Here is a 19,841-nt window from a genome sequence, read left to right as displayed (position 1 = left end):
GGCCTGGAGAATTCCATAGACTGTATAGCCCATGGGGTCGCAAAGAGTAGGACACAACTGGGTGACTTTCACAAGTTTACTCCAACGTGCACCTGTAGAGCAGGGGACAGACAGAGGATGGAGCCCCCAGACACCCTCCCCGCCCAGCCGGGGGTCTCTCACAGGTCCTGACATCCCGGCCAGTCTGAGCGCTTAAAGGGTGAGGGTGAGGGCAACTGTGGTCTCTCTCCTGACACCCCTGTGGGCCTAGGCACCCCCAGATTCCCACAGGAGGACAAGGGGCCAGGAGCTGCCCCCAAGCATTGCTGCACCCCAGATGGCCTAGGTGTGGGCCGCTGGGACAAGCCTGGCTAGAGCCGTGGGATGGGTCCTCCTGTCTGTGGCCACTGGAGCAGTGGCCGAGCCCTAGAAGATGGGGGTGGGTCAAGGACAAAGGGACCTGAGGGGTCCCAGGCCTGTTCCTGAAGCAGGGCTGGTGGGCAGTGTGGGCAGAGGGAGTTGTGACCCCCCAAGCTCCCCAGGGCGCAGCTCCAAGGAGCCCGGGCCACCTCTGCTGGTCAGCCGGAGGCGACCGTGCACACACTCAGCATCTCAGCAGCCCCCCTCTCCTCCCTGAGAACCACCCGGCATGGTTCTCCCCCGAGGCTCCTCCAGGGAGCAGACCCCACCCAGCCCGCAGACACACTCAAGGTCAGCCAGGAGCTGGGGGGCTTGCTTTCCAATCTAAGGGGCCTCGCCTGGCCGCACATGGCAGAGTAGGTGCCCCAGAGCTCCATCCAATCTCCTACGGCGGCCACCGGCCAGCCTCTGATCCAGCCTCCTTACCATGGAGCTTTTTAAACCTCAGATACTCAGAAACGGGCCACAACCCCCAGGCCTGTTCTCCGCATCTCCGGCCTCCGCTCAGGTGTGAACCTCAGAGCAGGCGGCCAAGGTCAAAGGCGGGGGCGGGGGGGGGGGGGGGGGGGGTCACACCTGTGCTTCCGGGCGACATCCTCCCGCCTCGCCCAAAGCAACCTGATGGAAAGACACAAGGGCTGGCCCAGCGGGGAACACCCAGCCAGCTCTCCCTGCTGTCCACCCGGGGCCTGCACACCCAGACACGCGTACGCCCTCCTGGGAGGCGCAGGGCATCTGCGAGTCGGGTGAGCATGGCCCCCTGGGCCCGCAGCCGGGCATCGGGCACTGCACTGGGGCCAGGCTCCATTCACCGACTTGACACAGAGGACAACGGGATGGGCACGAGTGGCCCGGGAGCCCCCTCCTCAGGGTCTCAGCTGGGCAGACCCACCCTGCTGGCCACACGGCCCAGAGGGCAGGACCCCAAGCTCTCCGTGAGACAGAGGGATGGCACGGCTACAGGAGGGGCGTCACAGAGCAGGCAGACCTCTGGCCCCTCTGAGAAGTCACGCTTCCCTCCATAACCTGGATTCCTGGGAAGACGATCCAGCCGGAAGAGCAGACCCGCCAAGCCGCTGCAGCTCTGCCTGGGGGCACCAGGGCCCCTCCATCCCCTCCAGGGCTGCCCCGGGTTCTGGGACACTGGGAACCAACTGCTCACCACCACCCCGGAAAACCACCTCCCCACACCTCTCTCTATAGTTTTATGGGCTAGAGGGAAAGTTTGTTTGACAAGTGCAAAAATATATTTCCAAACAGGCCCAAGGCTCTCAGGAGGGCCTCTCACCCACAGGTGTGTGGATGGAAGGCTCTTTTCCTCCCCAGTCAGAGCTGGGGGGCAGGGCGCCCTGTTGGTGCCCTGAGAGGCTGGCAGCAGGGGGGCCCCCGGGGGCAGCAAGGCTTCTGACTACAGGGCCAGAAGGGTGGCCGGGACCTCGATCCCTGTCAAGCCAGGGAAGCTCCGAGCGCTGCCTGGGTGCCCGGGAGATGCTGGCCCGCTCCCAGCCAGGGACTGGCAACCCAGAGCCCCACCCGCTGCAAACTTGCCACCGAGGAAACCCAAGTCGACCACGAGGTTGGCGAAGCGGGGCCACGCGCTCTGCTGCTGCAATGGCACGAACTCCACCCGGCAGAGCAGGCTAATTAAAACGAGCTGCTCGAGACGACGGCTCCCAGTGACCTGCCAATTAACGCGCTGCCTCACAGACTCCCAAGCTCCTCGTCCCCAAAGCCTGCCTACAATAAACCTTTCTATTCCTGAAGATCACGCTCCCCAGAGCCCTTCTGCAGGCCTCCCACCCAGATGCCACGGTACTAAGAAGCTTCCCTGGACTTCTGGCTGGAAGGAGATGAAGCCTTTGTGCACCCAGGAACGGAATCCGGAGGAGCGGATCGCAGCTCAGGGGCGCCATCAGCTGGGACGGAGGCGGAGGAGACAGCGGCTCTGGGGGTCCCTAAGCAGAGGTTCTTTCATGCGTCAGTCAAAGCTCAGTGAAGCCACTTTCGAAGGGTGGAAATATGACTTCTACTGCAAGGAGCACCAATCAGGAGGGCCTCACACGCCGACAGATGCCCTGGGTGGTCCCTCTCCCCCAGGGCTGGAGTCCCTGCCCTCTGCTCACTCCAGACCCCAAGCCCTGCCATGTGGGAGCCCAACCCATGGCCTCACTGAGGCTCCAGACGGACGCGGTTAACTCAAGTCTCAGGAACCAGGTACCACTTAGCATGCAGACTCGCGGCCACCAGTGGCCAACCAGCCAGCAGGGAGATGAGCCGAAACGCCAAGACTCGACCTGCCCTCGAGGACGACAGTGACAAGGTCTCAGTAGCAGCAGCCACTTACTGATATTAACCGTGGGCCCGCGTCCCGGAAGCTGCTCTCCTTAACGAATCTGAACAACAACTCCTTGGGAGAAGACCCTGACGCTGCGAAAGATGGAGGGCAGGAGGAGAAGGGGGCAACGGAGGATGAGATGGTTCGAGCATCACTGATTCAATGGACATGAGTCTGAGCAAACTCCAGGAGGTAATGAAGGGCAGAGAAGCCTGGAGCACTGCAGTCCCTGGGGTCAGAAAGAGACAGGACTGAACAACAACAACGCAACAGAGGCGTGAGTGCTCCTTGCAGAGAAAAGGAAACCAAGGCACAACTAGAAGGTCATCACACTCCCACCCGTACACCCACTGTGTGTGTGTGTGTGTGTGTGTGTGTGTGTGTCCCCTCCTCGACACCCACTGTGTGTGTGTGTGTGTGTGTGTGTCCCCCCTCCTCGTCGACACCCACTGTGTGTGTGTGTGTCCCCTCCTCGTCGACACCCACTGTGTGTGTGTGTGTGTGTGTGTGTCCCCCCTCCTCGTCAACACCCACTGTGTGTGTGTGTGTCCCCTCCTCGTCGACACCCACTGTGTCTGTGTGTGTGTGTGTGTCCCCTCCTCGACACCCACTGTGTGTGTGTGTGTGTGTGTGTGTGTGTGTGTGTGTGTCCCCCCTCCTCGTCGACACCCACTGTGTGTGTGTGTGTGTGTGTGTGTGTGTGTGTGTCCCCTCCTCGTCGCCCCTGCCTCCGCCCTCCCTGCCTCCGCCCTCTGGGTTCGACCCTCTCTGCACCCACTGCAGCTCTGGATGCCTCAGCCACACCTGGCTGCAGACCTCCGACAGGTGTGTCCACCTGCCCACCACCTCCTCCCCGCAGCCCAATGTGTGGGCGCTGCTCTCCTGACATTCTGGGTGAAGGGCAGATGGAAGAAACTGCCCCCCTTCCCGGAACATCCAGCCCCTGGGGTTCTGGACTTTCTCCAAACAGCCAACGGTTCTCCCTGACCGTGCGACTCCAGCGGGCTTCCCGCCTCCACCACCAGCCGGCGTTTAACACGCCGTGAAATCCCACTCGCGCTGTAAGCTCACCAGGGAACTGTCCCAAACCTGGTTTCCGACACTATTTCCACTTAAAGAACGTTCCCTTGATAGAATTTCTCGGCGCTGACTTCTTTCTCCCTTCCCTGCAATAACTGTTATTTTCAACGCCAGCCCTGTGCAGAATTGGAAGTGGATCTGAGCAGACCCCGACGATGAATGTGGCGGAGAGGAGATTCGACTGCCATTGAGACGATGCTCCAAGTCATCAGTTGAACGCTTCTCCCAAGTCCTGCCCAAGGGGGTGGCAGGGCCTGGATCCAAACCGTCTGCACCTTAACTCCGCACGAGAGTTCTTCAGGGCACCCTGTGAACTTTCTGCGTCTTTGCAAAACAGTTTGGGGCGGCTTGACATAAGCACCCTCCCGTCCCCAGGCTCTTGCTCCATCAGGCTCCTCCCCGGTCACTCAGGTCAGCATCCCTGAAATGCCAGCACACAGCTCTCCACTGTCCTGCACACAGGACCCCCCGCTTCACCTCCCAGACCTGCCAGTCAAGGGAAGGTCAGAAGTGAGCCCCTCTCTACATCCCAGAGAAAACCCCCGGCTTGTCCTTCTTGAGTCTCTAAAGGTGCCCCCCTCACAAACCCTCAGCATGTGCCTGCCAAGAACACGTCTGGGAAAGAAAGAGGATTCAAGTGTTCTCATCAAGGAGCCCGAGACTCTGTCTAGCTCCTCTCTCCCCACCTGCTCAGAATCCACTCTGGAGACACAGAGGCCTGGAAACCCCCTCCCGGAAGACGAAGGGGGCAGAAGGGAGCCGAGTACAGCTCCGAAGAGCGAGACACAGACAGGGCCACCTTTCCCGGGTGGTCCCACCTGTGCGGGGGGTGGGGGTCAGATCATGCCCCCTCCCCTCCTGTGCCCTCGGCTACCTTTCCCGGGTGGTCCCACCTGTGCGGGGGGTGGGTCTCAGGTGACGCCGCCGCCCTGTGCCCTCCCCCAGGGACCAAGCATCGGCTGCCAAGTCGGGTCCCACTAAGCCGCTGCCTCTCTGCTCTGGCATTGATTGGCTCCTGATAAACACTGTTCCATCACCAGAGCGTGCGCTCATGGGTAAGCCACAGGAAGAACGGAGGCTCCCGCTGCCCCGGGCATGGTGTCTGCAGCGCCCGCCTCTCAGGGGGACAAAAGAAGATGCTTCGATGCAAGTCCCGCGGACCGTCAGCGCCACCGAGGCAGACACCCGCCTGCACCGCCAGACGGGAGCCCACGGCATTTCCCGGGTCCGCGGGTCGGGGACAGGGAGGCCGAGAACTAGCATTGCTGACAGCTCTTGGGGGGCATCACGCTGGCACTGGGGGTGAAGGAAGGGCTGGACCATGAACCGAGGAGCCACTCTGCCCGCCCCGAGGAGCTGAGTTCTGTGGGAAGAATGGCTGGGGGGAGCCCAGAGGGCTTCCGTTTTACAAAGAGCTGGCAAGGGGAAGGCGGGGAAAGCGCCCCAGAGGAGACTGCAGGCGCAGGCCCCCGAGTGCCCGAGAGCCGCCCGCCTGCAGCACCCCGGGCACCGACCTCGGTGTCCTTAGGGCCTGCGGTCCCAGCGGCCACCCTGCCCAGCACTCTGGCCCGGACGGGATGTGCGCCAGTCTCACCAGCCCTCCCTGAGACCCACCCAGCCTCCTGAGGACAAATACTGATACAAGGACAGTCCTCATGTTAAACAGCGGGGCCCACCGAAGAGGCAGCCAAGTTCACGGGGCGGAGGGCTGACCACCCCCCCGGCTCCTCCCTCACAGGGGCCCGCACACCTGAGCTGCAGGCCCCAGGGAGAACCCAGGGCCCCTCCTGGCCCCCCACCTGGACGCTCCCATCCCCCACTCACTCAGACAGCTCCCCCTCTCCCTGCGTGACAGGTAGGGGCCACCGAAGCGGCCATGGGGACATCCCGGGCCAGCCCCGCCCGCACCAGGTGAGCTGAAAGCTGGGGAACAAGAGGCAGGGGTGCCGTCACCACGGGATCAAGGTGACCTTCTGACACCGGAACCCGTCACGGGCCTGTGGCAGCTGGTGACTGGGTCCCTCTGCACACAGGCTCCCGTGAGGAGACCAGCCGGGACCCTGGGAGGGTGACCGGCCCTCTTTGCCGGCGGCAGCTCCGAGCGCTCAGGGATCCCTGTGATGAGACCCCAGGCCGGGCGGGAGGAGCTGCCCACTCCTGGGCCACCGTGCCTCCCTGGGCGGTGCCCCGCCGTGCCGGCTGGCACAGGGGCCATGACACCTTTGGGGGGACTGTACCAGGGCCAGAGGGCCCAGCAGCGCTGCCCTGGTCCCCCTCCCGGCCTGCTCCTCACAGAGAACAGATGGCTGACGGATTAGAGGGCTGACCAGAGACTCCCAAACTGTTAACGTGTCCAGGCGTCCCGTGGGGATCCAAACGCAATTACAGCTCGGGCACTCATCCTGCGTTTGTGACATGCTCCCGGCGGGGGGTGGGCGCTGTCTTCCGATCACTCACGTGTCCGGCCTTGCGTCTTGAATGAACAATTCTGAGTGATTCAACGCAGCGGTTCCCAACCTTAGTGGCACCAGAGAGGCTGGTTCTGCGGGAGACAATTTTTCCACAAACCCCCGGGGGGGGGGGGGTGCGGTGGGAGGAGGTGGTTTCAGGATGATACATGGGCATGACATTTCTTGTGCGCTTTGTATCTAGTCTAATGCCACCGGTAACCTGACAGGAGGTAAAAGTGCTCGGCCTAGAGGTTGGGGACCCCTGGTTTAAATGGTTCTCTGATACACACCGAAACTGGCACTCCTAAAACACCCACATGGATGCTCGGAAATATCGATACGCTACAGACTACCCACACCCTAATCAAACACGTGGATGATTCCATGGTCAACTGCAAAGTGCCTTCAGGTGCACGGACCCAGAAAGAACCCAGGCGGGCTTTTGGATTTCTTAGATTTCCCGAATCCAGGTGAGGGGCTGTGGGCCTTTACGCACGAGTGTTTCTGGAAGTAAGTTAAAGAAGAAGAAGTGAGGTCACTTAGTCACGTCCAACTCTTTGCAGCCCCATGGACTGTAGCGTGCCAGGCTCCTCCATCCGTGGGATTCTCCAGGCAAGAATACTGGAGTGGGTTGCCATTTCCTTCCCCAGGGGATCCTCCTGACCCAGGGATTGAACCACGGTCTTCCGCACTGCAGGCAGACTCTGAGCCACCAGGAAAGTAAGTTGGGGGGAGGTGAAAGATTCAAGAGGGTGAAACAAGGAGGAGAAAAATGAGGCCAGGAGCACCGTCTTTCAGAGCATTGATCTCAGCACTTGGATCCCACACCGGAACACAGAGATGGACACGGTCGGGGGCAGATCCCCCGGAGACCGGGTCAGGGTGCCACCGCCCCTGGAGGGCACACGGCAGCCCATCAGCTGAGCACTCAGGGCCCGAAGCACTGGACCTCACTCTGGAGCTAACAGGGCCCGCAGAGCAAGCGCTGTTTCGCCTTCTTGCTTGAGAATGGACGTGACTGTTTCCTGCGACATCCAGGCAGAACCAGCATCCGAAGGCCCTCCTCCAGAGGCCTGGCTCTCAGACCCCCACTGCACCCGTCACACCCCACACGCATTTTCACAAAGCCGCTGCCTGCCGGGATTGCCCGGGCCCTCTTCCTTTCGATGCACAGACACCAAGTGCCTGCCTGCCCCCCACAACTCCCACAGTCACCCCAACCTCGCAGGCCCAGCCTCTCACAGGGACAAGGTAAGATAAGGCTCCCCGACAGGCTAGGATGCAGTCGCCTGGGAGGCTGACATCGTGGGGCACTGAGTGTCCTGGGAGAGACACACTCCTTTCCACACTGCACACGAGATGCATGCTCACCACGCCATCACTGCACACAAGCCCTGGGGTGAGTCTGCAAGGCTGGCGGGGGTGCGGGAGAGATGCGTGAATCTCACGAAGGGAGGCCACGGGGACGAAGCAGCCTGGAACACTGAGGGTCCACCCCCCACTTCCATCCGATGTGCTCGCCTCGGCTTCGCTAACCTTTGTGTTGATGGATTTCACGGCCCCCGCTGGTTTGGCCTGTGCCAGGATGGAAGCGTGGCTTCACATGCTTTGAGGTTTCATTCATCTCCGTGTAGTTTCCCTAGGGTTGTTACCGTTCAGCCGTTCAGTTGTGTCTGACTCTTTGCGACCTCATGGGAGGCAGCACGCCAGGCTTCCCAGTCCTTCACCATCTCCTGGAGTCTGCTCAAACTCATGTCCACTGCAAAGTACTGGAAGAATGTAGCTCTTTTCTCTCACTATGTTATAGATGTTCTGAGCAGTAAAGTGATGTTCACAGAAGCTGGACCAGGAGGAGCCAAGGGAATTTGAAAAGTCGTTAGAAAAGCCGATACGGCAGCCTGGAGCTTCGCTCAGCAGTTGGAAAGCGAATGGCAGATAAGACACGAGGGCAAAGGTTTGCTGAAAGATTTCTTAAGGCCTCTGAACCACAAGAGAAAGCATGTAACTTCAGCAGGGCGGGTACCACGTGGCATCCCGGGGGTGATGACACAGGGCCCCCCTCCAAGTCCACTGCCGCCTCTGCATCCCTGCTCTGACGGGCAGCAGAGAGCACCTCCCTATGCACCATCCTCAACAGCCGTGTCCTCTTTACACTGGCAAGTGTCTCTCTCTGCCCACGTGGTTCCCCTCTGCACGGCCTTCTGGGTAACAGCAGGCCCACCCGGGCCAGGCGGCGTGCACTGCAGCGGCCTGCTTCCACCAGCTGCTTGCCTCCCCTTAACCTTCTCTCACCTGCTTCCAGGCTCACAGCAGTGCTCGCTCCGGCAGCGCAGAAGTAAAACCGCGAAGATACGCAGAAGATGAGCGCCGCCCCTGTGCAAGGACGGCACGTAAGTTCGTGAAGCGTTCCCTATTTTTTTCCATATATACACTACCGGGATTCCCTTGTGGCTCAGCTGATAAAGAATCTGCGTGCAATGCAGGAGACCTGGGTTTGACCCCTGGGTCGAGAAAATCCGACCCAGGGAGAAGGGAAAGGCGATACCCACACTCCAGTATTCTGGCCTGGAGAATTCCATGGACTGTATAGTCCGTGGGGTCGCAAACAGTCAGACATGCATGAGCGGTATTTCTAAATCACCTACACTATCAAGTGTTAAACAGATAGCTAGTGGGAAGTTGCTATATAACACAGGGAGCCCAGCCTGGTGCTCTCTGATGACCCAGAGGGGTGGGACTGGAGGGGCAGGGAGGCTCAAGAACGAGGGGATATATATATACAATTATGGCTGATGCACGTTGTTATACGGCAGCAACCAACACAACATTGTAAAGCAATTATCCTCCAATTTAATATGGAGAAAAGAGAAGTCGCTCAGTTGTGTCCAGCTCTTTGAGACCCCATGGATTGTAGCCCACCAGGCTCCTCCGTCCTTCTGATTCTGCAGGCAATAATACTGGAGTGGGTTGCAATTTCCTTCTCCAGGGGATCTTCCCAACCCAGGGGATTGAACCCAACTCCAGCATCGTAGGTAGAAGCTTTATTGTCTGAGCCACCAGGGAAGACATACACACACACACACACACACACACACACATACATACACATACACACACACACACATACACACATACATACACACACACACATATATATAAAGCATTTCAAAATAAATGGCAAGAACTGTTGACATAAAAAAAGATTCACGGCAGCATCTAAATAAAATCTTCTCAATTCTGTCACAGGAGAAACTGAAGACCACAGAGCTAACGATCACTCGAGGCACAGTGAAGCACACGAGGTTCCAGACCAGCAGTCCCTTGTTCTGGTTCACAGGAGGGCACCCGTGTGTGCTGGACTCAAGGACTGCTGGTGAGATCAGACAAGCCATCGCCAGCAGCCCTCAGAGACCCCCCCCATCACCTCCAACACCCACCCACCCCCAGCTCCCACCCCATCACCATCAGCTGCAAAGTAACCTCCATCTTTGCTGGGAACCGGTGGCATCTTGGAAGGACCCCAGCCCTGTTTGTCGACAGAGATCCATGACAGATGCGCTGATGGCAGGCATGGTTCTGAAAACAGAAAGTCCTCCTCTTGGTGGGATGCCAGGAACCACCAGGAGTTCAACCTGGCTAATCTACAACCAGGCTACTTCCAGACCACAACCTCCACTTTTCTTATCCCTGCTGTTTCTGAAAATCAAGACCCAGAAGAAGTAAGGCTGACCCCACTGCAGGTGGCAGAGGTCTGCAGGGCACTCAGCCATGCGCGCCCCTCAGTTCCACTCTAGGCTCCAATGAGCGACATTCACACTCAAGACAAAAATCCAATGGAGCTGCCTGATTGGTCCGGCCTGCCTTGGTGACAGCTGTTCCCGTGTCCCTGAAATTCTGCCCCCTGACCCCTCCTCACAGACAGACCCTTACAGCTCAGCGCGGAGAACGGCTGGCTCCCCACCCGAGGCAAAGCTGGGCCGCATCCTGAAGAATGAGGAGGGTCCAGCCACAACCCTGGGGGTGGAGAGGCTGACCTTCAAGCAGGGCGGACCCCTGGAGGTGAACATCTCATGTGACAGAGGAAGCGTGCTTCTCAATCCATGTCTCATTACTGAGTGAGAGCCACCCAGTTACATCCGACTCTCTGCGACCCCATGGACAGCAGCCCGCCAGGCTCCTCTGTCCATGGATTCTCCAGGCAAGAATACTGGAGTGGGTTGCTATTTCCTTCTCCAGGGGATCTTCCCGACCCAGGGATTGAACACGAGTCTCCTACATTGCAGGTGGATTCTTTTACTATCTGAGTCACCAGGGAAGCTTACTATTAAGAGACATTTCTAAGTATAGACAGGTCAACTTAAAAAGCGTCAGCACACACATGCTTGACTTTATCTTATACTCTACAGATAAGACATTACAATGTGTAATGAATCCATACACCTCTTCTAAAGGAATACCCAAGACAGAAGTAGCAATAAAGTTATCAATGACAATCATCAACCAGATGAAATAACTTAAATGACGCTTATCTCTCTCAAAGAGATGGGGACTGGGCAAGTGGTCGGGAAGGAAATACAATGTGCTTTTAACTTTGCATGAAAACAGTTCCATGTTGCTAAACATACTTCCGCATTTGCCAAATAAATCCTCTACTTCAAATTACCATCCAAATGCTTAAACTCCACTTCTGGCCTTTGTTTTGGAATCTGTCACTTTTGTTTCACTATTTTCTGTCCTAAAAAACTGTTTCATTTTTTTCCCCCCTAATCACTCTCCGTCATGAAACCTGAACAGCAGAGATACATCTGTTTACATCCTTTGGCACACCACGACCATTGTCATATCTAGGATTTCTTTTCCTCCTCCCAAGAGCCAATTTTCTCTGCCACTGAGAATGCATGGTATAAAGGGATTACAAGCAGCCTGGCCTGCTTTGTTTAATTTATTTGACTGCACTGGGTCTCAGCTGCTGCACACGGGATCCTTAGGTGGGGTATGCAAACTCTTATGCAGAATCTAGTTCCCCAACCAGGGATTGAACCTGGGCTCCCTCCATTGGGAGCACAGAGTCTTACCCACTGGACCAGCAGGGAAGTCCCCATCTTGGGCTGTTTAAGGAAGAAGCATGGACCTTGCTCTGCCAGCTAGTGCATGCCGGCCATCTGTGGCCCACCCTGTCCCCCAGGGTCGGGGGTGGGGGGGTGTCCCCTTCTGGGCCCTGCCTGCCCCACTTGGCCTGAAGCCCCAACCTCGCTCACGCTCTGTATCCAACAAGCACTCAGCAAGCACTGATTGACACTTGGTGCTCTGGCAGATAAGAACATGCACAAAAGGTGCTTCTGGACCCTGGCACTGTGAGAACCAGCAGAGCCAGAACAGAGTCCAGCCTGTCCATCACAAAGCAACATCCTATGGGGCCGGAATTAAAGCAGCTGTCTCTGTCCATCAAGCAAGGCTACAGTTTTTCCAGTGGTCATGTATGGATGTGAGAGCTGGACCATAAAGAAAGCTGAGAGTCAAAGAATTGATGCTTTTGAACTGTGGGGTTGGAGAAGACTCTTGAGAGTCCCTTGCACTGCAAGGAGATCCAACCAGTCCATCCTGAAAGAGATCAGTCCTGAATATTCACTGAAAGGTCTGATGCTGAAGCTCCAATACTTTGGCCACCTGCTGCAAAGAACTAACTCACTGGAAAAGATCCTGATGCTGGGAAAGGTTGAAGGCAGGAGGAGAAGGGGAAAGCAGATGATGAGATGGTAGGATGGCATCACCGACTCAATGGACATGCGTTTAAGTAAGCTCTGGGAGTTGGTGATGGACAGGGAGGCCTGGTGTGCTGCAGTCCATGGGGTCGCAAAGAGTTGGACACAACTGAACGACTGGACTGGACTGAACTGCAGGAGACAGAAAGCTGGGCCGTCGGGGCAGCTCCCTCGAGGTGTGCTGGAGCTGCTAGGTGTTGATTCCCACAAGGAGAATCCACAGGAGAGCTATAACTAACCCTAGTGACATGGCCTCCCGCCTCCCCACAGCAAACACCCGACATCTCCAGGAAGTAAATGGCTTCAGGAGATACTGAGTGTGACCACACGTTAGAAGCAAAAAACTCCACCCACCTCTTCCCCTGCTTCATCAGCAGCAGTTGGAAGAGACCCAGATAGGTTTCAGCTCAGTCTCGAATTTCCTCCAAACAAACCTCACACTAAGGTTTCCCTGGTGGCAGAGATGGTAAGGGATCCACCTGCAATGCGGGAGACCTGGGTTCGATCCCTGGGTTGGGAAGACTCTCTAGTGAAGGGAATGGCAACCCATACCAGTGTTTGTGCCTGGAGCCTAGTGGGCTCCAGCCCATGGGGTCGCAAAGAGTCAGACATGACCGGGTGACTAACACTTTAAGGTTTCACACCCTGGCCCGAAAGGACTGTAGTTAGGATGAATGTGTGGTTTCCAGGAAACCCAGAGTCTTTGAATAATCATCCTGTTCTTCCAAAAGCAAAATGCTCATGCTCTGCTGCACAGGTGCGTGAAGCTGGGTTTCACCAACAGCAGTCTGGAACACTTACACTATTTTCGACAGGACAAGGAAATGAGGGTCATAATGATTTTAACCCCCGGCACTATTATTAACAAGCCCTTTGAAGCTAGATGGGGCATTCGGGAGTGTCAGCCTCACTGAGAACACAGTATCTCATTTTTCCCCGACAGTGGATCATCGAAAGAACAAAATGGCAATAACCAGGATGAGAGAGAGGAGGCTGAGTAAACAGTGTAATTCTACTACATAGGCTGTTGAAGATATTTATATCCGCATGTTGAAATGACTGCTCATCTCATCAGAATATGTTTTAACTCAAGCTGAAATTTTATAACTACTGAAAACCTCTAACCCCAGATTCCAGGACCACTCAGAAGATTTGGTAATGTGACCCTGGACCAGTCCCAACCAGAAGGAAACAAAAGCAATTCTGAAACCTGACACAGAAGGTTCTCCAGAGTCAACATTCCAGCAGGAAGGCAGATTTTCCTGGTTAATCAACTAGAAATTCAAGTCTGACAACTATGGGGGGGCGGGGAGGGTGTGTGTCCAACAGACCTCTGCACCTCCAACAGGCCAGGAACACACAGGCCCTCCCTGGGGGCGGCAGGCAACAGCCCCACACACATCTGGGTTACTTTGCTGTAACTTATGGGGAAGGGGGCTCAAGAGCTCAGCTCCCACCCTTTGAGAGCCTGACTTTCACGAAGCCTACTTCCAGCCCCACTGACTGTGGAAAGAATCCTATTTCTACCCCAGGAAGGCCAGTGATCACCCAAAGAGCATACCTCTTTGGAAAACTTACCTATAATAGAAACTAAACACACATACACACACAAAAGAAGCTAACCACAGACCCATCTAGAGCGGGGGAGTCAATCGGTGCAGAACTCGGGACCTTGTAAGTGATCCTGGGGGGTGTGAGGCTTTCACAGAGGTGAACAGCACCCTCTGTGTCTCTGCTGGCTCCACTCTGTCCTGCCCGAACACCTGATGGACCACTGATGGGGACCTCTGCCACTCATCTCCATCAAGTTCCTGAAACCAGTGTAACCCACATCTGAGTCCTCAATCATCCTCACCGAGATGGCCACGCATGTGTTCGTTAAGCATCTGTTCACCTTCAAGGGCTTCCCTTGTGGCCCAGCTGGTGAAGAACCCGCCTGCAATGCGGGAGACCTGGGTTTGATCCCTGGGTTGGGAAGATCCCCTGGAGAAGGGAAAGGCTACCCACTGCAGTATCCTGGCCTGGAGAATTCCCTGGACTGTATAGTCCATGGAGTCGCAAAGAGTCGGACACGACTGAGTGACTTTCACTTCACTTCACCTTCAAGGTCAGCCTTATAAAAAATGTCCCATCCGGGGGGGGGGGGGGGGGGCTTCCCTGGTAGCTCAGTGGTAAAGTATCCACCTGCTAACTCGGGAGACATGAGTTCAATCCCCGGTCCAGGAAGATCCCACGTGCCGTGAAGCAATTATACCCATGAGCCACAACGTCTGAGCCTCTGTCCCAGAGCCCAGGAACCACAACTACTAAAACTTGCGAGCCTAGACCCTGTGCTCCTTAGAAAGAGAAGCCCCCACAAGGAGAAGCCCCGTGCACCCCAGCTAGAGAGCTGTCCCTGCACCCCACAACCAGAGAAAAGCCCTCACAGCAATGAAGCCCAGCACGGCCAAATTAAAAGTAAGTAGAATTATTTTTAAAAAGAAAATGTCCCACCCAGGTCACTCTGTATTCAAACACTTCCTTGAATGGGGGGAGAGAGAAAAGCCAGGACCTGAGAACAGGGTATGGTCCGAAGCACTCAGGCCCCAGTGGTGCCAGGGGCGGGGGCAGAACACGCGGGCACTGTTGGAAAAAAGCCTGCCAGGCCCTGGGCCGGATGTCATCTCAGATGCATGCTGTGACCCCCAAGTCCATGCGTTCAGAGGACACACGCCACCCCCCGACGCCCCAAAGCAGACCTGCCGGGACATCAGGGCTCAGAGCGGCCACGGCTCCTGCACACGCGTAAGACCCGAGCTCACGGCGGGGTCACAGCTCCGATTATTCTGTAGTCCTGTGAGGAACTAAGGAGCCAAAGAGCCTCAAGGCTGCCGACTTCCTGCTCTTCCCAGGAGCCCTCACCCTACTGAAAAGTGATCCAGAAACTGCTAGAAAACGGTGCGGAAAATAGGATCACTTTTTTTTTTGGCTGCACTGTGTGGCTGTGTGGGATGTTAGCTGCCTGACCAGGGATTGAACCCGAGCCCCCTGCATTGGCAGCTCGGCGTCTTAACCACTGGCCCACCAGGGAAGTCCCGATCACCGTCTTCTCTGGCTCAGTCTGTTCAGAAACAGAACCTCAAACCGCACTGTCTGACCCCACCAAGGAGGAAGCCACATCACATCCGTGGGAGAAGGTGCTGGTGCCCTCTGAGTCTATCTACACCTCCCCCCCCCCACCCCGCTGAGAAGGCTTCCTGCCCCAGGGTATGGTTGCATCTCAGCCCGCCAGCGTTCGGGTCAGAGCAGCAGGTTCCGAAACACTCCAGGCAGCCCCAGTCCAGTGGCAAGCTCCCTCCAACCTCTCACCTAGATGCTCTGACAGTCTCCCGGTGAAGACGCAAAGCTAAGAATTCTTCCCCAGGCACAGTGAGCGTTAGGAATGTCAACCAGAGTCCCAGACTTGGATTTAACAGTCTCCCATTGTGCATGCTCTGCAGGAGTGGAAACTTAATAGCAATGAAGCGGATACCTTGCTTCCTGAAGACCGGCTACACTGTAACTGGGAGGTACTTACTACTGATGTTTCAGCACCTCCCCCCCAGCTCCCTTCCCCTCCCAGAAACTGCCAGTGACACTGAGCTCCTTTAGCTGGAGCCACAGCCAGCCCTCCTCCTCAGAGCCCAGCCTATCCACTTCCGGGGGCGGGGGTGGGGTGGGGGTGGGGATGATGGAAGGGGGTGCTGGCTGGAGAAGGGGATTCAGCTAGCCCATCACAGTGGGGTGGGGCCACATTGCCCAGGGAAGGACAGTGCCTTGACTTGCCCCCTTGGTCCTGAAGAAAAGCCAGCAAATGGGTATACAGGATGCACTCGATCAGATCATCCCCAAGTCCTGAGAAAGGACAGACTCTCAGCTGCACTGGACCCTCCTGTTCCAGGAGTTCAGTTCACACGGGTGAAAATAAAAATGCAGAGACTCCGGAGCTGCTGGGGAGCTCGGCGGGCAGGCAGGGCTTGTGAGGAAGGCCGGCACAGGAGGCCTGGTCAGTGTCCCACGATCAGTGGGTACCGAGGAGGTACAAGCGGCAGAATCCGATGCTGCAACGTCAGGGTGTCTACAACGCAGCCTCAAAGGTCCAGTAAAAACAAAGACGAAACAACAGCAACGAAAAATTTATACAGGTGGTGGTTGTTGTTTCATCTCTAAGTCTTTCTGACTCCTCTGACCCCGTGGACTGTAGCCCGCCAGGTTCCTCTGTCCATGGGCTTCTCCACGCAAGAAGACTGGAGTGGGTTATCACGCCCTCCTCAGGGGATCTTCCCAACTCAGGGATTGAACTCATCTGCATTGGCAGGCAGATTCTTTACCACTGAGCCACCTAGGAAGCCCAAGAATTTTTGTTTACATAAAGGAAATGTGGCAAACCATTTTTTTAAAAAGCCTCAAAGAAATTCAACTTTCTTTTTAAGATCATCTGCATGCAAAACATATAAGTTTATAAGCACTTTTACAGACACATCAAACTCATGTATTAGTATCTGATGGGTGATGAGGATTTATGGAATTTTTTTCCTGGCCTTTTTTTTTTTTTTTAAACAGTGAACAGGTATTTATCAGAAAGAAAATGAGATTTTTATTTTTCGGTGATGGAGGCTGGGAACTGATGGGCTCTTTTGATCTAATAGAAAAAGTGCTGCCTGAAACCACAAGAGGAAACAAAGTCCATTGATTGCTTCCTTTTCATCTCAGAATTCACTTCCACTCTCCTGTGTGCAGACAAGGAGAGGCTCCCTGAAGCCAAGGTCGAGGCTCCAGCCCCCGCCCTGGCCCCTGTGCTCAGGGTGGGTTTCTGCTCTCCGGCTTCCAACACCTGACACCTCTGGCTTCTGGCAACGGGCCCACAGGAACCCACTCTTTGAACTGCACTTTGCTCCCTGGGTCCCCAACTCAGGAGATTCGTTGCAATAAATGAAAGTGAGAAATACACAAACAGTTCCAGCCCAAAGAGCAGTAACCCTGCTTCCACAAAGAGTATCAACTTCACTCCTGGAACAAAGGGATCATTCACAATCTGGGCCCTTATCCACTTTCTAAAAATGTCAGATGGACACTGAGGGCCAGCAGAGACAAATGGTGCAGCCGTTAGAAAGAGGAGGACAGAACGCAGTGGCAGCCTCGCTGCCTAACTCTTCGCGGGCATTCTGCACGGCACTCAAAATGAGAGCAGATTTCACTTTCAGTAACCGACTCAGTAACTGAAACCACGCACAGGCAGGAAGAGCGAGTCCGGGAAGCACACCCAGGTGAAAGACGTGTAAGTGGCCAGCAGTAAAGACTCTGCCTGCACTGCAGGAGACCCAGGAGAGGCGGGTTCGATCCCCGGGTGGGGAAGATCCCCTGGAGGAGGGCATGGCAACCCTCTCCAGTATTCTTGCCTGGAGAATCCCAGGGACAGAGGAGCCTGGCGGGCTACAGTCCACGGGGTTGCACAGAGTCGGAAACGACTGAAGTTACGGACACACACACACACACACACACACAATCTTCACGAGGGTCTGTGTGAGGCAGATCCACACGTCCTGCTGCAGGACTGTGTCCAACAGTCATATGTCCGATAAAGCAAACACGTTTTGCTGTTTCAAAGCAAGAGATCAATGCCTACGTAAGATGAGAACATTTCTTGAATAGTACAAAGAATATTGATCATAATTACTTTGCTATCCATACTCCTTTCCCCCTCCATTTGTGAGCAAGTATTATTTTATCAAGAAAAAAAAAAATTCTCTTCAAATTTAGGTCTATCTAGACCTTGCTCAAGCAACTGAATGACCATTTGGGGAACCATGCCGGGGAAATGATGGCTACAAACATCCCTTCAAATCCACACTTCTTTATTCCATGCCCCCAAATATTGAAAATCCTTTCTTTCTCCATGAAGCTGAGTGCCTCCTCCTCACTTGTTATGCTGCCCTCACTGCAAGGCTAGAACCGGATGAGCACGCTACCTTCGGAGAACATGCCACATCCACCTGTCCTTGCATCCCACCGTCACAGTCTCCTCTGCAAAGCTTTGCGCACTCTGCTCTCAGACACAGAGAGGTCCTGTAGAGTTTTTCTCCAGCCTCCTCGCTCCAGAGAGGGCACACCCAGGAGGTAAGCAGAGGCTTTCCGGAGTCTTTAAAAGCATCATTTCTGATGCTTTTCTGATAACCAGGCTTTGTCCTTTTTCATCTTATTAACTAAAAACGACGCGCTCTCCTCAACAAGGACAGAGAAAAGGGTTGAAAGGGAGGACAATGGGAAGTGTCCCCACCGTGTCTGTTTGTCCCCTGCCCGCCTGTCCTCCAGGGACCCCGAGGGAGGAAGCAGGATGCGTTGGCTCTTGGGGCAGGCCTGGCGTCCACTGTCCACTGGGCCAGACTCAAGACCACGGGGGGACCAAGGTGGAGCTCCAGGCGCAGGTACCAGGGGCTTCCTTGGCCCAGACAGAAAGGCCTTCATTTTTTAACATTTTGTTTTTATGTGGACCCTTTTGAAAGTCTTCATTGAATTGATTACAATATTGCTTCTGTTTGACGTTTTGGTTTTTTGTAGCTCCCCGACCAGGAATCAAACCCACATCCCATACATTGGAAGGCGAAGTCTTAACCACTGGACCACCAGGGAAGTTGCAAGGCCTTGAAATCAGTCCTGAATATTCATTGGGAGGACTGATGCTGAAGCTGAAACTCCAATACTTTGGCCACCTGATGTGAAGAGCTGACTCATCTGAAAAGACCCTGATGCTGCTAAAGATTGAAGGTAGGAGAAGGGGACAACAGAGGATGAGATGGTTGGATGGCATCACCAACTCAATGCACATGAGTTTGAGCAAGCTCCAGAAGTTGGTGATGGACAGGGAGGCCTGTGCTGCAGTCCATGGGGTCCTAGCAAAGACTAGGACATGACTGAGCAACTGAACTTAATGTTTTATACTCAGCACCCTCATGGAACAGAAACCTACATTTCCCTGGCTGCCTCGATGACTCCTTCACATGCACCCTCGCACCTCCCCAGGGCACCCAGCACTAACTCCCCGCGCAGACCCCACTGGAAAGTGTTTTGCACTGAAACATCTTGAAGCTTCTCTTCTCAGAAACAAGTGACTTGTGGAAGGAAGACTCAGTGACCTCTGTCCCACAGGTGGCACCTCCAGGACCGCCCTCACACCTCAGTGTCCCCCCTCCCATCTGATGGGGGAACAGAGAGATTGGAGAGGAAACTTACAGGAGTAGGTCCGGACTTCCCTGGTGGTCCACTGCAAGTGAACACAGGTTCCATCCTTGGTTGTGAAACTAAAAATGCCATGTGCCTCTCGAGATTAAAGAAACAAAAAAGTAGGTTCAACATGAAAACTAAACTACTCATCATGGAGACCGCACGGATCCTGAAAAGAACCCAGAGTCGGAGGCAGGAGGCCAGCGCCCTTCAGCTGAGCCAGAGCCCCTCCCTGGGCACCCCGAGCAGGGACAAGACTCATGCGCATATCTCAAGAGTGCGGGGTTAAATTAACAAGGCCCCTAAAAGAGCAGATGCCTGGCACAGTTTAAGATTCCAAAGCAGTTCCGTGCTCTGCATTCTCGATGCTAACCTCTTTAAGCAAAACTAACGCAACGCATCATAAAACTTCAGCCACAGTGGGAACATTCCTAACACTTTCTCCAAGGAGAAGCTGTGCAAAGCATAAGTTATGAGACGTGGCCGGACGTTTGCACACCCACTGCTGCAATGCCGCACGGGGCCTTCCAGACCAAGGGAGGTCAGCAGATTCGATGAGAAAAAGGCAGGTGTGTG

The 19,841-nt window shown here is 55.4% G+C and overlaps 1 protein-coding gene and 1 non-coding gene across 4 annotated transcripts in view; one reads left to right on the top strand and one right to left on the bottom strand.

Moving 5' to 3' along the window:
- The window catches only part of AGAP1 (ArfGAP with GTPase domain, ankyrin repeat and PH domain 1), a 577,143-nt gene that overhangs the window by 515,189 nt on the left and 42,113 nt on the right, over window positions 1–19,841 (bottom strand). The gene's annotated exons all lie outside the window — the stretch shown is intronic.
- On the top strand, window positions 8,578–8,682 carry LOC133041809 (U6 spliceosomal RNA). Its single transcript, XR_009689376.1, has one exon. It is a non-coding gene; the product is annotated as a U6 spliceosomal RNA (small nuclear RNA).

This window comes from Dama dama, chromosome 20, assembly GCF_033118175.1.
Source record: "Dama dama isolate Ldn47 chromosome 20, ASM3311817v1, whole genome shotgun sequence".
Taxonomy (NCBI): domain Eukaryota; kingdom Metazoa; phylum Chordata; class Mammalia; order Artiodactyla; family Cervidae; genus Dama; species Dama dama.
The sequence above is the reverse complement of the archived record's forward strand: the minus strand, read 5'-3'. Positions and strand labels throughout refer to the sequence as shown.